Source organism: Equus caballus, chromosome 16 (assembly GCF_041296265.1).
Source record: "Equus caballus isolate H_3958 breed thoroughbred chromosome 16, TB-T2T, whole genome shotgun sequence".
Taxonomy (NCBI): Eukaryota; Metazoa; Chordata; class Mammalia; order Perissodactyla; family Equidae; genus Equus; species Equus caballus.
The window spans coordinates 34,156,878-34,180,401 of NC_091699.1; the positions used below are offsets into that span (position 1 = coordinate 34,156,878).

General features: G+C 41.5%; 1 long non-coding RNA gene across 1 annotated transcript in view; it reads left to right on the forward strand.

Moving 5' to 3' along the window:
* Positions 1-23,524, forward strand: part of LOC111768310 (uncharacterized) — a 48,473-nt gene continuing 24,949 nt past the window's right edge. The window contains exons 1-2 of the long non-coding RNA XR_002800538.2: positions 1-93; positions 19,252-19,382. This is a non-coding gene — a long non-coding RNA (uncharacterized lncRNA). The remainder of the gene's footprint in view (positions 94-19,251; positions 19,383-23,524) is intronic.

The following is a 23,524-nucleotide window of genomic DNA, read 5'->3' on the forward strand; positions in this document are numbered from 1 at the left end:
TGACTACGTGGAGACAGCTCCGATCAACAAACAAAGGAGCCCTTTGCTGCTTCGCTCTGCAGTTAAGTGCATCTTCTTAGAAGATCTTCAAAGGTAATTACCTGGCTATTTTTAGAACCATTGAGGGCACTCTTTCCTTGCCCAGTTCCCTCGCAGATCTGGGTCAAGTTATTTACTGGATTTTGATTTCCTGGAATTCAGTCTTGGCTTAGGAACTGGGTTCGTTTGCTCAAAGGTGCCAACTGGTAGCCAGATGCTACAGAGGACACAGCCAATGAGGTTCCTTGTATGATGGTGGAGCTCCTTGTGTGGTCCTCCTGTTCATACAGCTAACTCGCCTGCAGACAACCCAGGCAGGTCCAGAAACAACTATAATATTTGGTGAATGGAGAGCCATTTTTTAATGAATCCTGGAGGGTTAGTATTAAACTTTTAGACTGAAAATTAGGCCCCTGGGGTTTCTTTCTCCCTGTAGATATTAGGTATGGTTAGCAGTCACAAAGCCACTTTTATGGTTGGTCCCAAAGAGTTGAAACACATTTTGTTTGACATGGTGTAAACATTCATGGAGTGAGGACTATATGCTGGAAGAGGGATGAGGCCAGACTCACAAATGAAAGAAGCAAGGATCCTGCCCTAAAGAAAAGTTTCTTCTCTCAGGGAGATGAGCCATACACATAAAGATGGTTTTTAACACAAGAAAGAGCTATGGGAGTGCTAAAGAAGGTGACATCTTTTATTTGAGGCTAGCAGAGAAGAAAGTTGATTCAGAAGAGATATTAATCTAAGGCAGGGTGTCTCAACCTCTGCACTATTGATGTTTTGAGCCAGATATTTGTTGTGAGGGCTGACCTCTGTGTTGTAAAACATTGAGCAGCATCCTTGGCCTGTGCTCACTAGATCCCTGTAACACACACACACACCAGTTATGACAATCAAAAATGTCTCCAGATATTGCCAAATGTCCCCTGAAGGTGAAAAAAATCACCCCTAGTTGAGAAGCGCTGGTCTAAGGCATTATTTCTCAAAGCTGAACAAAGGCAAATTGCATCAGAATTGCCCAGGTGCAAGTTAAGAATCTAGTTTCCCAGGCCTCCCCCAGGCTCTGCTGAATCAATGAATTGATTGATTAGGACCCAGGAGTCTGCCTGTTAGCAAGATCACCAAGTAATTCTTATGCTCACGTAGCTGTAAAGACAACTACAGGCATAAATTCTACCTTTTTGGTAAAGATACCTTTCTGATCAAAGGACAGAGAATGACAAATGCCTCAGAGTGGCTCTTGGGAACATGAAATAATGTATTTCTATAGATGCAGTTCAGGCCTGACTTCCCTATATTGAATTTTGCCCAATGTCAAGTTAGGCAGGAGAGGGTCCAGACCAGTGCATCTCCATCTTGACTACCCATTAGAATCACCTGAGGAGCTTTAAAAATTATGGATGTTTGAGTTACACACACACATACACACCCACACACACACACACACACACACACATACACACACCATCTAATTTGGTTGGACTGGGATACGGCCTGGGCCTAAAGATTTTTAAAATCTCATTGGGTAACTCTAACATGTTTGCAAAGTTGAAAACTGCCGTCCTAAACCAGAGATTCTCAAACTTGAATGCATTGATACAACCACATGAATGACACAAAGATTAATAAAATAAGTCCCTTCTCTAAGGAGGTTGTCTAAGTTTATCCTAAATCCCTGGTCACGAGCTCGCAGAAAATAGAAAGATGTCCCTGAAAGAAGAGATGACCAATGAGTCCAGAATATGTAAGACTTCGAGCCTAATGAGAATTTTTGTTTTCGTATTTTGCTCTTTGAGACAGTAAGCTAATGAGCTAAAACAAAAAACAAAAAAAAAAAACAGATTATGAAACTTCCACAAGACAGCCAGTCTTCTTGGAGATTCTTCCTCTTAAAGAGATTGATATTAAATGTGAGGTTCAGGGACCCAAAGTAGTTACCTCCTGTGACGCAAATGGAAGGTGCCAAACCCACAGAGAGGGAGGTTCAAACGCTGGCCACTTGGGTGTTGGCCCGGCTCTGCCTGCATGGACTCTGGCCATCCCCTGTTCTCTAACTGGACAAGCCCTTTGGATGCTCACCAGAAAGTCAGCTCACTTTCCCTTTTCAAATAAATTTCACTCAGGCTAGTCACACCTGCAATAATAAACTCTGAGATTCCATTTCCCAAGTCACCTGTCTTCTCTATTTCCCTCCCGCCTTGTGGCAGTTATGCTCATTGTGATCTCGAGAGAGAGACGTTTGTGAACAGACCAACTATCATTATTCCCAACGTGGGTGGGTTAGTGGATATCGGAGCAGTATTTGAATCCCAACCCTACCATAGAGAAGTTACCTAGCCTCTCTGAGCTTCATTTTCCTTCTCTTTGAAATAGAGTGAATAGAGTTATCGTGAGGATGAAATTCTACCCCCTCACCCCTAGTCAGATGGAGCTTCCTTTTATTAAGGTTTCGGCTTAAACATACCCCCTCTGATGGGAGTACTGTGCAATCGCTCTCTGTCACATTACTGTATTTTAATTCTCTACATAGCACAGACTCTCTGTTTTATTGACTTATTGGTTGTCTCCTCTTACTAGAATGGAAGCTCTAAGAAAGCAAGGACTCTGGGTATCTTGTTCACTGTTGTAACTGTTGTATCTTTAGCACCTAGAATAATGCCTAGCTCATAGTAGGTTCTCGATAAATATTGATTGACTCATATGTTAAAAGATCTAGTATGGTGCCAGGCACTCAATAGATGCTTAATGAATGATAGTCATAATTATTATTTGTAACTAAAGCTGTTTGAGATGATACAAGATTTAGATTCAGAAAGTCTCACTATGTCCACGAAGGAGGTGATAGAGACTTGTGTGGGAGGTGCTGTGACTGGTGAGACTGGTTATTGATTGGGGGTCAGGGAGTCACCAGGGCAAAGCTTTTTTGCTACTATTTCTAATATTTCTAGTATCAAATTTAATGCTACCTACTCTGTTTTCTCTAGGGCGAATAAAACTTGATTACCTATAGTTTTTAAATGAATTCTATCATAGACACAAACAAGAGATCGAGTGCCCTCTTGATTTCTCTCTCTTCGTCTCACTTTTTTCTCCTGTTTTACTCATCTTAGGTCACTGAAAATTGGCTCATCTTACTTGCGTCTGGCAATCCAAAACTAAACTCATTGATTTTGATTCCATCTCACCTCAGGGCAAAGAACAGAGCCATAAATCTGAGCCTAGAACAATAGCAAGAATTTTTTTCCTGAAGTTGATGTTCAAACTCATAGCATAAACAGGAGCCACCCACGAGCTCACAAAAAGTCTGGTAGATTGGGGCAGAAGTAGTTTGGTATTAGGTGTTTTGGGGTTTTTCTTTTTTTTTTTTTTTTTTTGGCTTTTTACAATTGTGTTATGATTAAAGAGGATAAAGCAGACAATGCTAGAAGGATTTGTGGAAGGCTCTAAGACTGATCCGGAGCTGATCTTGAGCTCCAAAACACAGTGATAACGCTCAGAATCTGACAGGGAATAATACTTACAAAAGTCCAATATGCTTATTATTTCCTTGGAATAAGGAAGTCAGAGCAGAGATAAATAATGTATAAAAAGCTAGAAAAATTGTGCTCCCTTCTTTTATCACAAATGAGAAAACATGTCTGACCATTATTATGGGCACACTGCATATATGGTCTACACATCTCTGTTTCACAGCCAGTTCACTGAATGAACTACATTCTCAGGTTGACCATTTGTTTCTAAAACTCACACCGATTACAGCCAGAGTCAGATATTTTAAGGACTAGAAATGTGGTTCTTTTCGCATGTTCTGTGATTCAGGCCACTCTAACCCATGCTCAGGGCAAGGAAACATGGGCCACAACAAAAGAAACAATGACAACAATGATGCTATTAGCGGATATTATTTACTGAGCACAAACTACATGCAAGGCCCTGAGCTATAGGCATTACACACATGATCTCATAGTCAGAACTTCTTCCCCTTTTACTCTAATAAAAGTGCCACTTAGAATTATTTCAGGTTCTCTGCCTCGCAGTTTACTTTGTATAAAGAAGAACTACCACACACAGTGTGTATTAAGTATGTGTAACTCATAAGCTCCCCCAAGATGTAGTGTGAACTGGAAAGATATATAGATTCAAAGAAGATCATAATACATACCTTCAGAAATGTTCACAGCAGCATTATTTGTATGAGCAAAAAGAAATCCTAAATGCCTATCAAAGAAGAGGCTGGTTTGGTAAATTATGGCACATTCATGTTTGCAATACCATGCAGCTATTAGAAATTACGTATATCAATATTAATTTACATGATAACATATTGAATGAAACGTAAATACACACACACACACATATTCATCTCCATTTATGGGAATTCGTACACATATAGGTATGGTCAGAGAAATGCCTTGAGGGATGGTCACCAAATCATTAACCTACCCATCTCATATTAGGGACAGAAGGATGCTGGGTGATTTTTACCTTCCTCTTTGTACTTTTCTATAGTTTTGACAAGTTTTTCCAATGAGCCTACGAACATGTATGATTCTTTCTAATAGACTTTATTTTTTAGAGCAGTTTTAGGTTCACAGCAAAATAGAGCTAAGAGTTTCCATATACCCCCTGTCCTGCTCCATATACACGCCGCCTCCCCACCATCAACATCCTGCACCAGAGTGGTACATTTGCTACAATCGATAACCTACTTTGACACATGATTACCCCCCAAAGTTCATAGTTTTCATTAGGGTTCATTCTTGGTGTTGGACATTCTACGGACATGTATGATTTTTTAAAAACAGTAAAAGTATTTTAAAGGTTTTATGGATCAATGACATATTCTGTGTTATTAATAGAAATGCAGATGTTTATGATAAAATCTCATCCCCGCCTACCCCAATATCTTGGCCATCCCTAAAGGAGGATAAATCATTAAAAGGGAAAGTGTGGGTTTAACCATAGCAGTATTTTAACTATGGTAGTATTTCCCTGCATTTGGGTTACTCAGGAAGCTGAAATAAACCATCTACTCCTCACCTCTCCCTTAGCCTATGTCCTCATGAATCAGAAAAGCTGAACTTGGAGTTGTGGTTTTAGGGGCTAGGAAGATAAGAAAGAGCAGTGATGAGGCAGAAAGAGATGTCCAGTAGGCAATTCCTAGGATAAAACTTCAAATTATAGGGGCAAATTTGTTGGTATATGCCATGATGTTTTGGACCCTGGACATACCTTGAGTCGTACTTCAGTGGTATCTCCTGCATTCTTCATCCCCACAAGTGGGGAAACGGGGCAAATGGTTTCAACACAAAAGTCCTAAACTTAAGATTCTGGAGAGCAAGATACATGTCATATTGTCTTTATGTCCCCAAGATCTCACATAAAGCCTGACTTTTAGTCAGCACTCAATAAATGTGTGAATGAATGAGAGAAGAAAGAAGGAGAAGAAAGGGGAAAGGCAAGGGGCCAAAGGCCAGGAGAGACTTGAGATTGTAGAGCAATCATCACCGAGCTTTTGGTGAGATCCATTACATTTTAACACACGCTCCCTGACTTAAAGAACATGTATGTTCTTGAAACTGACTTTGACCACACTTCACCTTGTCATCCAGATCTGGCTTCTTCTTTTACAATGGTTCTCCAGTGAAAATTGAATTTAATTTATCCTTCGTTATTCCACCCACCATCTCCATTTTCACTTGAAATGACACCAAAATAATTGTTCATTGTACACCGGTTAAGACTGTGTAAACCAACTTCACTTATGATCGGATTCTCTAAACTTCTGACTACAGAATATCAACCATTTCTCTGGATATTGGTCAGAGAGAACTCTGTAGTCCTCATTCCATGCTTTTGTTGGGAGGAAGAACAGAAGAGTGGAAAGAGCGTGGGTTGGAATCCTGCCTCTGCATCTCAGTGGCTCTGTGTCCTTGTGTTAGTTACTGGAACTCTCTGAGTGTTGGCTACTCATTTGTAGACGGGTGAAAATAACTCCATGGAATTGTGAGGATTATATTAAATGAGTATCTGGAAACTGCTCTTTAAATTATCTTTCCAGCAAGGGTTTATCACCAAAATAGTGAAGGAGGATCCCATTTTTCAGTTTCTGCATTACAGTAAGAGGAGAGAGAATGACCAAAAGCTTTGACCCTTCTTTGAAAATATTTATTTAAAATTTTTAAAAATCAGGGCCGGGTTTGAAAGAAGGCCTAGGAGGTCTGGACACTTCGGTCTGATGAACTCAGCGTGAGACACCTGGCTCCAAGTTTTTACACAGGGAGGTAACTTTGAAAACAAAAAGGGATACCACCTGCTGATTTCTTTATTGAGAAATCAAGAATTATGTAACTTAAAATCGTAAACAATATGCATGCGAAAAGAGAAGGCATACAAGGGACAAGTCTAATCAAGTTTACGGACATTTTGAGACCTGTAACCACAAAACAAGCACAGGTGAAGAAATCTTCAGTTAGAAGGCTGCTGTTTGCCAAGTCAAGCCTCAGGATAAACATGAGTCAGTATGATTGTTTTATGCAGCTCTGGCATCAGAGCGCAGAAGGAAGCCTACAGTGAAAAGACTTTGATCATTCGACAATTTCGTTTGTGGAAAATTATCTCAGATCATTAACTTAGTGGCCAGACAGCAGAAAGAGTGACAGAGAACAGTAACATACTGGGGGTTGATGAGGTAATGATATGAACTGCTGGCTGCTTCTCATTGATAAGGAAAGCAGGTGTATAAACATCAATGTACCAGGCTCAATGTGAGGAGTGTTTTCTTTTAAAGGATCTCATTTGGCATCAGACCATCTTTCCTTAAGACCAAGGATCAGCGAACTTTTTCTGCAAAGGGCCAGCTATTAAATGTTTTTGGCTTTGCAGGCCGTGCAAACTACTCAACTCTGCTGTTGTGGTAGGAATGCAACCAGAGACAATTCGTAAACAAATGAGCATGACTGCCTTCCAACAAAACTTATTTATAAAAACAGCTTTGGGGTCATACTTTGTCCATGGGCCATAGATGGCTGACTCCTGCTTTAGAGCAATATACTCTATTTTGGTCACCCCAGATCCCAAACTACTCATATTACCAGCTGACATCATATCCTTCGTGTTCAAGAAGAATTTAGTTTGGCTTTTCAGTAGAATGGATTTGTTTTGTGTATTTTGAATCTGTGACTTAGTCCAGGAAATATTCCTACTGTAAAAATATCATAGTAAGATTATATCTCCCCTTCTTACATTTTTTTCCCTTGGGTGATTTTCAGGACACTGCTGTAAACTGCCTAGTTCAACCTGTATCTCTAGTCTTAATCTCATCTTTCAACAGATTCTCCAAGCACCAATAAATCTTCATCCTTCACACAGTACGGAAGCCCCTGTTTTTTCCAAACACATTGGATGAGCAAAGACAAATGTGTTTAAGACTATGTCTTACCGATGTACACTACAGAGTACCTTGCTGCTCATGTGTTCAGTGAATATTAGATGAATAGAAAAATGAGCAAGTGAAGGAAAGAAGGAGGAAGGAGGGAGAGAGGGAAGGCAGAGAAAAGAAAGGAAAGGAAAGGAGAGAAGGGAAGGAGGAGGGAGAGAAGTGATTGAGCACCCATGAGTCAAGGATTTAATGTGTTTGCCAGGTCAATATTCCCGGTTCTTTTACAGGCAGACTTGCAGTCAAGGGCTATCTGGATATATGTTTTGTTTAAAAGACTCATCAATAAGGAGAAAATCCTTCATTCATTTACTCATTTATTAAGGACTGTCAATGTGCCGTGATTTGGGGATATGGTGATGAAGAAACCAGACAAAATTCCTGCCCTCAGGGAGCTTACTTTTTTTCTTCTTTTTTTCTGAAGATTGGCCCTGAGCTAACATCTGTTGCCAATCTTTTTTTTTTTCCTTCCCCCCAAAGCCCCAGTACATAGTTGTATATCCTAGTTGTAAGTCCTTCTAGTTCCTCCATGTGGGATGCTGCCACAGCATGGCTTGATGAGAGTGTGTAGGTCCACACCCAGGGTCAGAAATGGCGAACCCTGGGCTGCCAGAGCCAGGTGTGTGAGCCCAACCACGCTGCCAGAGGCAGGCCCTTGGAGCTTACATTCCATTGGCAGGGACAGACAATGAACAAACAAGTCAATATAGAATAAGATGCCAAGTGATTGGCTTCCAGGCTCGCTCAGCACTTGTCCTTGCTTCTCCCTCAGCAATTATTTACTAAAGAAGCAAGTCTGTGAGCCGGTCCCTCTCTTCCTCAGCTTCCCTCCTGAGGAATAGTCTGCAAAATGGTCAGAGGGTAAAGTTGGGCCCATACAGCAGTAAGAACTGGGATATAGTCCCGGGCACTGTGAACAACTCTCTTGCTCCCGCATCTGTCCGGGGCGGGGCGGGGGGAGGTGCTTCTTTCGAATGTGATTTGAACTTTCCCAGGCTCCTAGCTGGCAGGGAACTGTAAAATGTTGGTGGCAGCTTCAGGAACTAGAGCCAGTGGGCTGTCCTTGACAACTTGAAGCTCCTGCCGTCTCAGGACCATATCAATAACAACACCACAAACATGGCTGTCGCCCATGGCAATGACAGTCCAGGGCGCATCTGCTTTTTCTCTCGCAAAGCCGCATGCTACACGCCTAGAGCCTCGGCTCCTGAGGGCATAAACAGAAAAAGGGATTAGCAGCCAACACCAGAGAAACAATCGAGGATGTTTCCTGTTGCAGCAGCCAGACCAGACGCTGCTTGTCCAGACAAAGCCCATCTCCTTCCGCCCCAAAGTCTCCAAGGAGAACTAACCAGTGTCGGAGGCAGGCGAGACGAGACCTAAGAGGCAGACTTCATCCCATCCCCCACCACGGGGCACGTCATCCCAGAGGAGCCAAGCTAGTTCTAGGAGCTGAGAAATCTTTCAGGGATGCATCTGAAGCATCAGATATGTGTGAGCTACCTAATATATGACCACTAAATTGGGCGGTGGAAGCGGGAGAGGCCAACACAGCCGTGTCCTCTCCAGAGTAGGAACAGTTCAGGGCAGCAATCATGGGCCATGCCATTTCTTGCTAATAATCATATCTTGCCCCTATCCAGGGCTCTGTGCTTTCCAGAACACTCTCAATTTAAAAAATATATATATGTCATTTCTTCATGGTTTACTATGTGTCGAGTGGTATGCTCAGCAGTTTATATCTATTATCTTATTTAATCTACTTGACCACTCTGTAAGAGAGAGTTACCATTAAACCCATTTTTCAGATGAGGAAAGTGAGGCTCAGGGAGGTTAGGTAAACTGACTGAAGGTCACAGAGATAGCAGGGGATGGACCTGGTATTGAAACCAGGTCATCTGATTTCATCACATGATAACTGCCTTTTATTTCCATGGTTTCCTGTATTCCTGACCACAACCCTGTAAGATAAACAGATTACAAATTCTTTTCCTGATTTTATAGTCAAGAAATGTGCTGCCCAATACATAGTCCCTAGCTATATGTGGCTACTTAATTTTAAATTAATTAAAATTAAATGACATTTAAAAATCAGTTCCTTAGTTGCACTAGCCAACTTTCAAGTGCTCAAGAGCCACCCGTGACAGCACAAATAATGAACATTTCCATGTGTACAGAAAGTTCTAATGAACAGCACTGGCCTTGAACTCTGAGGTTCATTCAGTTCAACAGTTTCTGAGCCCTCTGCCAGGCACTGTGCTAGAGGGTACGGTGATGAAAAAGGCATCGTCATTTCTTTAAGAAGGTTATGAATCTTGGTGGCTGTGACAGATGAAACACTTGCTGTTGGTACAGACAGGGGCAATAGACTGCTCACCTTAACTCCTCCGCCTTACTGACATTCAGGCCTCTTAACAGAGAGAGAGGAAATCAGGTGGCTCCAAGTGTGCCAACGCTGGGTCTTTGTAGATGCACTCTTGCATGAAGTTTGTGACAAATTGGGTTGTTCTCTGAGAAAGGTTGTATGAGAGACAGAAGTTGAAGAGGAGAGAGTTTGTGTTGGGAAAAGCACATAGAGAGGGACACGTAGAGATGGCACAGCACAGCTGTTGGGAAGAATGTTCTTGCATAGCCAGCGAGCCCAAGAAGATAGAAACCCACCTCTTCTCTCATGGATCTTGTCTCTGATTAGGGCAAATAATTTTGAAAAACAAATCAGAAACACACAACCCTCTCCCAAAAAACATTTTCAAAACTAATTTCCACCCCAGAGAAATGGTAATACAGAGGTTAGCATTTAAGAGCATAGATTTTTAGTTCAAATTCCAGCTACACCTCTTTCTAGCTGTGCAACTTCAGGCAAGTTACTCAACTTCTCTAAGCTTCAAGTTCTCTGTTCCTGCTAGGTTTCTTTGAGAATTAAATATGGAACTTATGAGAATTGTGTAGCACCCACATATGCCAGGAACATAGGAAGCAGTCTATAAATGGTAGCTTTTGGTTGTTAAAAACTATTTTACCCATACGTATCCACAGATTAGATCTTTCTAGTAAATATTAAAGTGGTTTTATTTTTTCTTATTTGATATAGATCACTGTGGCACCAAGTTTGATGCAAATACAGTGAATTGCATTCATTTGATTATTTTCTTCATATAGTTTATTTATGTAGTTGGATGACAAAATTTCAACCAAAGGGAGGATAAGAAAGAGCATAGCAAACCATGGAAAGTTGACTCAGTTTAGGGAGGCTCAGCCACAAAAGCAAATTCATCCTTTAGTCAAACATTTATTGAGCACTCGTCCATATACCAGGGAAAGATGAATAAGCTGTAGCCCCAACCTAGAAGAGTGCAAAATCCAGTAAGAGAGAAAAGGCAAGAACACACACACAGAAGCAATACAAGTGCCACCAAAGAGATCTAAAAGTCCTATGAGGACCTCCAAGGAAAGCCAAATCATATTTGGTTATTTAGATATAAAAAGTTTTCATGAAAGAGGTAAATTTCAAACTGGACTGTGACAGAGAACGAATGCTTGATCAAAAGGAGGAGAGAGCATCGCAAGAGGCAGAAACAACAGGAGCAAAGGTTTGGTCAGCTGTTGCATTTTGAATCAGATGCCGGGCAAATGCGGGGATGGTGAGGAGAGAGGGCTGAGCTGAGAGATTAGGGGCAGAACAGGGAGACTTGAACACAAGCTTAAGCAGCTTGGACTTTATTTGATAAGGCAGTCGTAGATGACAAGGAGGATTAACTTTTATCGGTGTAAAGCAAAAAGAAACTAAGGGCAATGAGATAAAGTAAAGAAACTTTTGCAATTTTACAGCTTAGATGTGGTGAAATGTAATGAGGAAGTGAAGTACAGTTGGAGTGGAGGAAAATGGGAGAGACGGAAGTGGAGAGCATTTGAAAATAGTATCAACAGACCTTCATAGCTGTTATATAACAGGTACTGGTGGCTCTACAGGAATGAGCCTGGGTCGTTGGGGAACAGTGGTACCATTAATAGGATGGGGGAGTCAGGAGGAGGAGCCCATGAGGAGAAGACTTTGAGTTCAGATTGGGCCCTGGGCCTGGTTCAGTTGCTGATACTACTATCCACTCAGCCACCCAAGCCTGGATGCCCTCACAGATGTCTTTCACTTTCTGCCATTCCTTAAGTAACTGTATGAGTTAGCTATTGCTACATAACAAATTATCTGAAAACGTAAGCAGTATAAAAAACAACCATTTATTACCTCACATAATTTCTGAGGGCCAGGCATCCAGTCGTGACTTAGCAGAGTGGCCCTGGCTCAGTCTTTCATGAAGTCAAGCTGTCCACAGCCATGCAGGTATCTCAAGGCTCAAGTGGAACTGGAGAATCCACTTCCCAGCTCACTCGTGTTGTTGGCAGGTCTCAGTTCCTGGCCACCTGTTGGCTGGAGGCTTCGGTCCCCTGCCACTTGGGCCTCTCCATAGGGCAGCTCAAAACATGGCAGCTGGTTTTCCCCACAGCACGTGATCCAAAGAAAGAGCTCAAGATGGAAGGCACAGTCTTTTGTAACCTAATCTCAGGAGTGAGCAATCTCTGCTTCTACCGTGTGCTGTTGGTCATACTGACCACCCCTGGCACAATATGAGAGGAAATCACACGAAAGCATGAATATCAGGAAGCAGACACCATCAGGGGCCATCTCCAAGGCTGCTACAAAGCCCTACCCCTCAGCCTCCGTATTCCTCAAAGTTTGCCCCTGTTCTCCATCTCACTTCCACTGCTCCAGTGCAGTGTATTTATCTCCTACTTAGTCTATTGTAGTATCTGTCTAACAGGTCATTCTATTCTCAGCTTTCCTGCCCACAGCCTCATCCTTCTTACCACTGCAAGAGTGATCTCTCAAAACTGGAGATCTCCCTATCGCCCCCCTGCCACACACACACCTCCTGCACCCCCTGCTTGAAACCCATTGCCCAGATGATGTAGGTCAAGCTCCTTAGCATGGGTATGAGTCCCTCTGTGTCTGAGTCCCTCTGTGTCCCAGTTCCTCCTAATGCTCCAGCATCATCCCCTGACAGCCTCTCCCTTGGACTGTACACTTGAGTAAGTCAGGACCCTTGGTGTCTCCAGCATTATCTGTGCTATTTCACCCCTCCATGCCTTTGCTACACTCTTCCCTCTTCCTGACATACACTTCCTCATCTCTCCCCACCTTCACAGGATAGCGTCTTGATTCAGAGCACAGACTCAAGACCCCCACCGTGTAGTTCAAACCCCAGTGTCACCACTCACTCAATGTAGAACTCAGCCACTTACTTAAACTCTATATGCTGGGCATTGGTCAAATTATTGATATGCCTTTATCAACTTATATAACCCCACAATGACCTAAAGTTTGATGATTATTATTATCATCATTGTACAAATGAGGAAACTAAGGCACATAGAGTAAGAGCTATAAAGCTATTTGCAATTATAGCCATTCCTTGTTCAGGACTAAGTTCGGGTACTATCTCTTCCATGAAACCTCATCCTTCTAAAGACAGGCGCCATCCTCCGTGCTTCCCATTGCACCCTGGGTATAACTCTAACTTGGTAGTCACCATATTGTTTTGAAATGACCTATTTTTGTGTCATCTTTTTTTTTTTTCCAGGAACACACCCTATTGTATAAAGCAAGGTTTACATGTATAAGATTTTTTTTTTTTTTTTTTACCTTTTGACCCCTTCACTCATTTCTCCCTCCCCCTACTCCCCACCTCTGGCATTCACAAATCTATTCTCTGTACCTATGAGTTTGGTTTGCTTGTTTGTTTGTTTAGATTCCACATAAAAGACAGATCGTACAGTATTTGTCTTTCTCCGTCTGACTTATTTCATTTAGTATATGCCCTTGAACTCCATCCAAGTTGTCGCAAATGGAAAGATTTCATTTTTTTTACGGCTGAGTAGTATACCATTGTATATATATACCACATTTTCTTTATACAATCATCCATCAATGAACACTTAGGTTGTTTCCATATCTTGATTATTATAAATAGTGCTGCAATGAACATGAGGGTGCATTTATCTTTTCAAGTTAGTTTTTCATTTTCTTCAGATAAATACCCAGAGATGGAATTGCTGGAGCATACAGTAGTTCTAGTTTTAATTTTTTGAGGAACCTCCATACTGTTTCCTGTAGTGGCTGCACCAATTTACATTTCTACCAACAGTACGCAGGGGTTCTCTTTCCTTCACATCTTCGTCAATGCTTGTTATTTCTTGTCTTTTTGATAATATCCATTCTAACGAGTATCAGATAAAATCTCACTGTGGTTCTGATTTGCATTTCCCTGATGATTAGTGATATTAAATACCTTGTCATGTACCTGTTGGCCATCTGTATGTCTGGTTGGAAGAACGTCTATTCAGATCTTCAGCCCATTTTTTCATCAGGTTTTTTTGTTGTTGCTGAGTTGTATGAACTCTTTATATATTTTTGATAATAATACCTTACCAGATATATGATTTGCAAATATCTTCTCCCAATTGGTAGATTGTCTTTTCGTTTTGTTGATGGTTTCTTTTGCCATGCAGAAGCTTTTTAGTGTGATGTAGTCCCATTTGTTTATTTTTTCTTTCGTTTCTTTTGCCTGAGGAGAAATATTCAAAAAGATACTACTAAGACTGATGTCAGAGAGCATAATGCCTGTGTTTTCTTCTAGGAGTTTTATGGTTTCACGTCTTATGTTCAAGTCTTTGATCCATTTTGAGTTTGTGTGTGGTGTAAGATAATGATCTACTTTTATTCATTTGCATGTGGCTGTCCAGTTTTCCCAATACCATTTTTTTGAAGAGACTGTCCTTTCCCCATTGCATGTTTTGGCTCCTCTGTCATAAATTAATTGACAATATATGTGTAGGTTTATTTCTGGGCTCTCTATTCTGTTCCATTGATCTATATGTCTGTCTTTCTGCCAATACCATACTGTTTTAATTATTATAGCTTTGTAATAGACTTTGAAATCAGGGAATGTGATGCCTCCAACTTTGTTCTTTCTCCAGATTGTTTTGACTATGTGGGGCCTTTTGTAGTTCCATACAGATTTTAAGATTGTTTGTTCTATTTCTGTGAAAAATGCCATTGGAATTTTGATAGAGATTGCATTGAATCTGTATATTGCTTGGGTAGTATGGATATTTTGACAATAATAATTCTTCCAATCCGTGAGCTTGGAATATCTTTCCATTATTTGTGTCTCCATCAATTTCTTTTCTTAATGTCTTCTGGTTTTCAGTATACAAAACTTTCACTTCCTTGGTTAAATTTACTCCTAGGTATTTTACTCTCTTTTGATGTAGTTGTAAATGGGATTATTTTCTTAATTTATCTTTCTTATACTTTGTTATTAGTGTACAGAATCACAGCAGATTTTTATGTATTGATTTGGTATCTTGCAACGTTACTGAATTCGTTTATTAGTTCTAATAGTTTTTTGTTGAAGTCTTTAGAGTTTTCTATATATAATATCCTGTCATCTGCAAATAATGACAGTTTTACTTCTTTTCCAATTTGGATGCCTTTCTTTCTTTTTCTTGCCTAATCGCTCTGGCTAAGATTTCCAATAGTATGTTGAATAAAAGTGGTGAGAGTGAGCATCCTTGTCTTGCTCCTAATCTTAGAAGAAAATATGTCAGCTTTTCACTATTGAGGATGCTGTTAGCTGTGGGCTTGTTACATATGGCCTTTTTTTACGTTGAGGTACGTTCCCTCTATTCCTGCTGTGTTGAAAGTTTGTATCATAAAGGGATGTTGAATTTTGTCAAATGCCTTTTCTGCATCTATTGAGATGATCATATGATTTTTATCCTTCATTTTGTTAACAGTGATGTGTCATGTTAAGATGATTTGCATATGTGGAACCAGCCTTGCATCCCTGGAATAAATTCCACTTGATCAAGGTTTATGATGTTTTTAATAAATTGTTGAATTCAGTTTGCTAATTTTTTTTTTTCTGAGGAAGATTGGCCCTGAACTAACATCTGTTGCCAGTCCTCCTCTTTTTGCTTGAGGAAGATTCGCCCTGAGCTAACATCTGTGTCAATATTTCTCTATTTTGTATGTGGGTCACCACCACAGCATGGCTGTGACGAGTGTTGTAGGTCCACACCTAGGAACCAAACCCGGGTCACCGAAGTGGAGTGCATTAAACTTAACCACTAGGGCACAGGGCCAGTCCCCTGGTTTGCTAATATTTTGTTGATTTTTGCATCTATGTCCATCAAGGATATTGGCCTTTAATTTTCTTCCCAGTGAGATTTATTCTGTCATATGTTTTCTTGTTCCTAATTAGCACCCTTTCTTTTCAACTTAAAGAAGTTCCTTTAACATTTCTTGTAAGGCCAGTTTAGTGGTGATCAACTCCTTTGCCTATTGCTTGTCTGGAAAATTCTTTATCTCTCCTTCAATTCTGAATAATAACTGCTGAGTAGAGTATTCTTGGTTGGAAGTTCTTTTCTTTCATCACTTTGAAAATATTGTGCCACTTCCTTCTGGCCTGTGAAGTTTCTGCTGAAAAATCTGTTGATAGTCTTACAAGGGTTATACATAACACTTTATTTTTCTCTAGCTGCTTTTAAGATTCTCCCCTTGTCTTCAACCTTTCCATTTTAATTAGAATGTGTCTTGATGTAAAGTGTTTGGGTTCCTCTTATTTGGAATTCCCTGGGCTTCCTGGATCTGAATGTCTGTTTCCTTCCCCAGGGTGGGAAAATTTCCAGCCATTATTTCTTCAAATAATATTTCTGCTCCTTTCTCTCTCTCCTCCTTCAGGGAGCCTTCTAATGTGAACGTTAGTCTGTTTGATGTTGTCCCATAAGTCCCTTAAGCTATCTTCACTTTTTTCATTGTTTTTCTTTTTTTTTTTTTTTAGGACGATTAGCCCTGAGCTAACTGCTGCCAATCCTCCTCTTTTTGCTGAGGAAGACTGGCCCTGAGCTAACATCCATGCCCATCTTCCTCTATTTTATATGTGAGATGCCTACCACAGCATGGCTTGCCAAGCAGTGCCATGTCTGCACCCGGGATCCAAACTGGTGAACCCCTGGCCGTTGAAACGGAACGTGCAAACTTAGCTGCCATGCCACCAGGCCGGCCCCTCATTCTTTTTCTGTTAGTTGCTCTGATTGGGTGAGTTCTACTGCCTTGTCTTTGAGTTCACTGATCCTTTCTTCTGCTTCATCTAGTCTGCTGTTGAACCCCTCTAGTGTATTTTTCAGTCCAGCTGTTGTTTTCTTGAGCTCTGTGACTTCTATTTGGTGCTTTCTTATATTTTCCATTTCTTTGTTGAAGTTCTCACTGTGTTCATCCATCCTTCTCCCCCTTCATCCATTCTAAAGTGAGCATCTTTATGACCATTACTTTGAACTCTTTATCAGGTAAATTACTTACTCCATTTCATTAGGGGTTTTCTTTCTGAGGTTTTATCTTGTTCTTTCATTTGGCACATATTCCTTGTTTCTTCATTTTGCTTGATTCTATGTTGGTTTCTATGCAGTGCATGAAACAACCACCTCTCCTAGTCTTGAAGGAGTGGCCTTGTGTAGATGAAACTTTTTGTTCAACCCTGCTCTAGCTCTTGGCTGTCTCTCAAATCTTTGTGCTTGTCCCAGCAGCCTATTTTTAGGCTCCAAGTAGTTAAGTAGGGGCCAAGACCTGTCAGTGTGCCAAAGGGGAGGATCTCAGCACCTAGATTCAGGCTGATTGGAAGCCAGACCCTCAGGCAGCAGTTTTTAAAGTATTCAAACATAGACAGTCCTGTGGGACTGCAAGTATAAGCCCTGTTGGTCACCAGAGCCAGGCGATCTGGAGGTGTCCCTGGGTCGCAGTGACAAAAATCAGGTCTCCAGATGAGTGTATACGCTTTTTTTCTGGGAGATACTGGCAAGCTGGAGCAAGGTATAGGGAGAGCACCAAGATGGTGTTAATAGCCTCTGTTCCCTGAGGGCAGCTCCACAGGCCACTGGATGTCTGCCAGGCCTGAAGCCTGCCCCTCAGGCTGAAGCTCCAGGATGAGCAAAGAGCCACCTTCACAGAAAGGCTGGGAGTGGTAGCCTGCCAAGAACCATCTCTCTGATTGCTACAGCCCTGTGGGACCCATGAATGCAAGCCCCCCTTGTCTCCAGAGCCAGGCAATCAGGGGGCATCTCCTGGGCAGCAGCTGCAAAAAACAGGGCACCAGACATATGTGAAGCTCCCCTCCAGGGAACACTGGCACTCTGGACCATGGCAGAAGGAGAGCCATCCAAGGTCTCTGGAAATTATTACAGTCAGTCCCTAGATGTGTGTTTAATTAGAAGCCTGCCCCTCAGGTTGCAGCAGCTGTGATAATTAGCAAATAGGCCTCCTTCAAGGAAAAACTGAGCTCCTGGGTCTGTTGCCTCTTGCTGTGCCCTTGGGGTAGCAGCTGTTTAAGAACTCCTTCTCCATTGGTGACAGTCCTATGGGACCCACAAGCATAAGCCACTGGCCACCAGAGCCAGGCGATGTGGAGGTGTCCCCTAGCAACAGCCACAAAGATCAGGACACCAGACAGGAGGATAACCTCCCTTCCAGGTGACTATAATTGTTATAGTCCCATGGGATCAGGAACGCAAGCTCCCCTGGCCTCCAGAGCCAGGTAGTCAAGAGGCCCCCCTGAGTGGCAACCACAAAAATTGGGGCAACAGATGGATATAAATCTCCCTTCCAGGAGAGACTGGTGCTCCAGAGCACAGCAAAGAGAGAATGCAAAGATGGCACCTGCTAGTCTCCATCCATGGAGAATGTTCCAGCAGGCTCCTAGACGTATGTATTAAATTAGATGCCTGCCCCTCAGGCTGATGCCTTCATATAAGCAGGTGAGCCTCCTTCACTTCAAGATGGCATGACCGGCTGCCTCTGAGCTGGGCCCTGGGGCGAGTGAGTCCGAGAGCACAAACCCTTTAAGAGCTATTTCTCAGGTCACTATGATCTTGTGGGTCTAGGGATGTGAGCCTTGTTGGTTTTTGAAATTTGATGTCTTGGGGCCTCATCTCTCAGGAGAAGGTCTTCAAAGTTGGGGTACCCAATATAGAGTTCGAACCATTCACTCCTCATAGAGAATCTCCTGGTTTTGAGTTCCCTCCCAGTTGTGGGTCACTGCATCAAGTGTGGGGTTTATGGTAAGATTGTGTTCCAGCCTCTCCTTCCTGTTTCAGTGTAGTTTACATCTCTTGTGCCTGATGTATAGTTGTCACTCAGCCAGCCTTTAGTTTTTTTAATGAGGAAATGGTCCCATATGTAGCTGTAGACTCAGTGTGCCAGTGGGGGGAGGTGAGTGTAGGATCTTCCTACGTTGCCGTCTTGAGCTGTTCTCAGTCTGCCTTTTTAAAAATCAGCTCTTTGAGAGCAGAGACCATGTCTCAGTCATCTGTGCCTGTTCACCGCCCAGCTGAGTCTTAGACAACACGTGTAGGCGGAGCTTAACCAAGTTTGCAGTGCCTGTTGAATCCATAGGTGAAGCTATGGGCAATTGGCAAAGAAAGAAAGAAAAGAAAGGAGAGAAGCTGAAGATAGGACTTCAAACAGAAAGAGAGAGGAAAGGTGAAAATAATTGCTTCATCCTTAAGATGAAATTTACCATTTTCCTTAATAAAACTAAAACAATGACTCTAAACCACTAATCTGAAAAACTTATTTGAAATAGCCATGAATGGTCCCATCTAGCAGATGGAATCAAATTGAGAATCAACTGTAAGTGTGATTCTCTCTGTTCTGTTTTCTCCAGGGAAGAATGATCATCTACAGGCCAAGACACAGCGACCAGAATAGTCACCTCTGCAGTGCTCATTCCCCAAAGCCTTCTATCTCCATCTTCTTCAGGAGCCATGAGTCTGTCTCATTGTTGCAGGCAGGCAGGTCAGTCTGCAGGACGAGGAAAATGGTCACATTTGATCACAAAATAAACTAATGGAGGAGTTTTACGAAAGTAATAAGATTTTCTTACGTTTTGCTTGGTTTTTCTTTTTGCAGAGTTGTCTCTATGAGAAAATAGCAAAACAGAGAGCCTTCAGACTATTATGAGCTTTACAAAAATTTCTTTGGGTTCTTTGTAAATGGTGGCTTATGACCCAAAAGGCCCACATTCAAACCATAATCAGAAATAATATGGAAATTACAGTAATCTATCTCTGGTGATCTAATCTCTCACCAGGCCTGCATCACAGACACACCTTGCATTTTGTTGTGTGTTAAATCTATGTGAAAAAAGTCAGTCCCCCAAATTAGTCCTGCCAGGTGTTTCTAAAAAATAGTTTCCACATGACAGCTGCTTTTGTCAATATCCTGCTAAAGAATGAAACATTTTTTTAAAAGTTTGTAGAGCCCTGACTTTGTCTAGAGTCTCCTTCAGTTTTCCTGTCTCCGCTGATATCATTGTAAACGTTTGCTTTCTCCAAATGGCTAATGTGTTCTCTATAACTCTACTCGCGACGCATCTTGGCGGGTTGCTGTGGAAATATTAAATCATCCCACATGTGTATGTGTTTGCCTCTCCAGGTATATTTTGGGATTTACTTGAGAACTGTGATTGTGGCTCTTTGTCCTCCTCCCCTTCCTCCTCTCTTTCCCGTTCTCTTTTCCCTGGAAACACCTCGGTAGTGTTCAGTAAGCAAATCCTCAATCATTCTTGACTGATTGATTTCCCAAATAAAAAGTAAAGACTACAATTTCTTGACTAGTATGTGCCATGCATAGAATGACGTGCTCTACAAGTGTTTTTCCATTAGTCCTCACAGCAGCCCTAGGATTATTATCCCTACTTTCCAGCTGTGGAAACTGAGGCTTAGCAAGAGAAGGAGGCTTTCCGAAAGTCACAGCTAATGAGTGGCAGAGCTGGGGAGCCGACTTGGGCTGACTGACTCTAGAGCCCGTGACTGCGGGTAATCACACTCATTTTCCATCCTTTTAACTAGCAACATCTCAGGAGTCATTGCTTTGTGGGTTAAAAAGGAAAGTGTGTTCTTTGAGCTAGTGAATCTGACATCTCTGACAGGAGACACTGGGTAGGATGCTTGTTGTAAAGTCCACTGAATTCTTTCCCTGATCTTCATTTTTAGAAGGTTCTTGTTTCCATCCACTTTAGAACAGTTCATCTGCCTATTTGTTGCAGCCAGGCTGGTTGGTCTATGCACCTACTTATTAACTAGTCCACCATTCTGTACCTAATTGCTGCTCAAAGTGTGGTCCTTAGAGCAAGAGAATCAGCATCACCTGGGATGTTAGAAATGCAGAATGGCAGGTTCCCCCTGACTTACTGAGTCAGAATCTATATTTTAACAATATCCCTAGGAGAGTTGTGTGCACGTGAAAGTTCGGAAGCATTGCCCTACTTGTCAGTTGCCACATAAAGTGGACCTTCTGTCTCCTGTGACTATTGGTAAAGATGTCAAGATGGGTCAACAGACCCTGACTGAAGTGAATCAGAGCAATGTCACCACATGGATCCAGGGCATAGTGGTGACTCTCTCCCATGAACACATAATCATTGCCCCAAGGTGGTCCAGTCTCCTGTCTCAACATCAGTATTTCAAGTTAGTTGAAAATTCTCTGGATAAAGAGTCATGCCTTAGGATTAAAGTATAAAACCTTGTCTAAGGATAGTTTTATAATTCGTTGTGCTTTCTCGAGCATGTCCCTAATACCCATCTTTATGGTATCCAGAGTTCAGCTGCTAAATTCATGTGACATTTTAATCTAGCCTAATGTCAAAACATAATAACTTTGTGAAAGGAGAGGTGAGTTTAAGATTGCAGCCCTTTTTAAGATCTGCATTAAGAAATGTTTATACCACCCGTCTCCAGCATGTGCCAAACTGCGTCGTTGCTGCGGGCACTAGAATAGAATGACCCATTCTTTCTCTCTCTAACCTGTTCAGAGCTCACAGCCTAAGCAAGCTTTGCACTTGAACTGGTTTGAAGGCAATGTTACTTTGTAAAATAGGACCAGTGATTATTCTGCAAGGACTTAACGTGTTTTGCGTCACAATTTAGACCCTGCTTCTTTTCAAAGGATACATTTAAATTTATTGTATTTCTCCATGCTTATTTTCAAGTATTTATCAAGTGGTGTGGCAGGTACAAAACAACTCAGACACGAAAAATCGCTCTCAAGGAAAGTATATTCTGACTCAAGGGGCAAGATTGTACACAGGAAGAAATAGGAAAGAGTACAAATTAATCTGTACAATTTATCTGAAAGGCCATGTGTTCAGAGAAACCAGAGAGTATGGCCACGGTCTGGGAAGGTCTCATAGGAGAAGAGAGATTTGAAGACTGGACAGGCAAAGAGTGAAGAAGAAATCATTCCAGAGAGAAGATAATCTGAGCAAAGGGATTAGGACTAATGAGCAGGGAACCATGTTCACTACATCCCTGCTATATATTGACCAATCCATCCAGGGCTATTGTGTGTTTCTCTAGCCAAAACACGAGATTAAAAGACGCATTTATGGGGCCAGCCCACTGGCACAGCAGTTAAGTTCACACGTTCCACTTCTGCTGCCCAGGGTTCACCAGTGCGGACATGGAACCACTTGGCAAGCCATGCTGTGGTAGGGGTCCCACATATAAAGTGGAGGAAGACGGGCATGGATGTTAGCTCAGGGCCAGTCTTCTTCAGCAAAAAAAAGAGGAGGATTGGCAGCAGACGTTAGCTCAGTGCTAATCTTCCTCAAAAAGAAAAGACACATTTAGTTACCACATTCTCTAGAGCTTAAATAATAATTTATCATTACATAATTATATATAACTGTGCAAGTGTATACCATATATAATTACATAATATGTTTATTAATATTATAATTCATAATTAGTGATATACTACTTAATATATTAGTAATATAATTAATAATATTGGTGTATTGATTAATATTAGTATACAATTATATAATTATATGTAAGTATATAATTATATGATAGGGTTACATATATAATAATTTACAATTAGCATTTTTGAGGCCTCTCCATATCCCACAGCTGAGAGCTTTACATTTAATACTCACAGCAACCTTATGGTTGCTCCATTTTATTGATAATGAAACAGACAGTTTAGGAATTTGAGTAAAGTCCCATGGTGAGTAGCCATGCTTGTACATGAATACAAAATTTGAATGCTAAACCCACATTCTTAATACTAAGCCATACCGTCCAGATGCTCTACATGCTATAGAACCTTGAATGTTGAATACTCAGGCACAGTACAACATTAGGATATTAGGATGGGACAAAATAATCCCTTTAGCACTTTCCATTCTATACGGGAAGAGAGAGTATGGTGTATAGAGCTGAAACTATTGGAGCACAATCGTGTCGCAATAACCTCTTTCTTAAGTCCTGAAAGTACATTAAAAAGGCATGAGGGTGAAGTTATTTGGGTAAGACTTCTTAGAACTGACCATTTTGAAGAATCTACTATCCTAGGCCAAAGTAATGGGCCAATTAGATTATTTCTTTGACTGTGTGGCTGTGTAGTTTCCAAACATCCCTTCCGAAGATGACCCAAAATGCAAGACCTCCACTGAGAAAGCCTGGGGTCATTTGGGAAATAGCATCCATCAAATTTTCGATAGGATTTTCTAAGTGTGTGTTTGAATACCTTTCATGCACTTCTTTTTGGAGCTCTTGGGAGGCAGTTTATCAAAAATTATTAAAAGAATGGATAAAGAGTCACGCTTTCAACCCTGGGTTTGAGAACTGGCCCTGCCACAGTGGTCATGAGACTTGGTTGTTCACTTAAATGCTCGGCCAGTGTACTCACAGTGTGCCCTGGCCAACAGCATCAGCACCACCTGTGAGAACTTGTTAGAAATGCAGAATCTCAGGCCCCACCCCAAATAGGCATCTCTAGGGGCAGGGACCGGGAATCTATGTTTTAACACGCTTGCCAGGTTTAAGAAACACTGTGCCAGGCCTCACTTTCCTCACGTATGAAAAGGAGATGCTCTAGTAATAGGAGCCCCTTCGCAGTGCCATTGGGAAGATTAAGTGAGATGATGTACATAA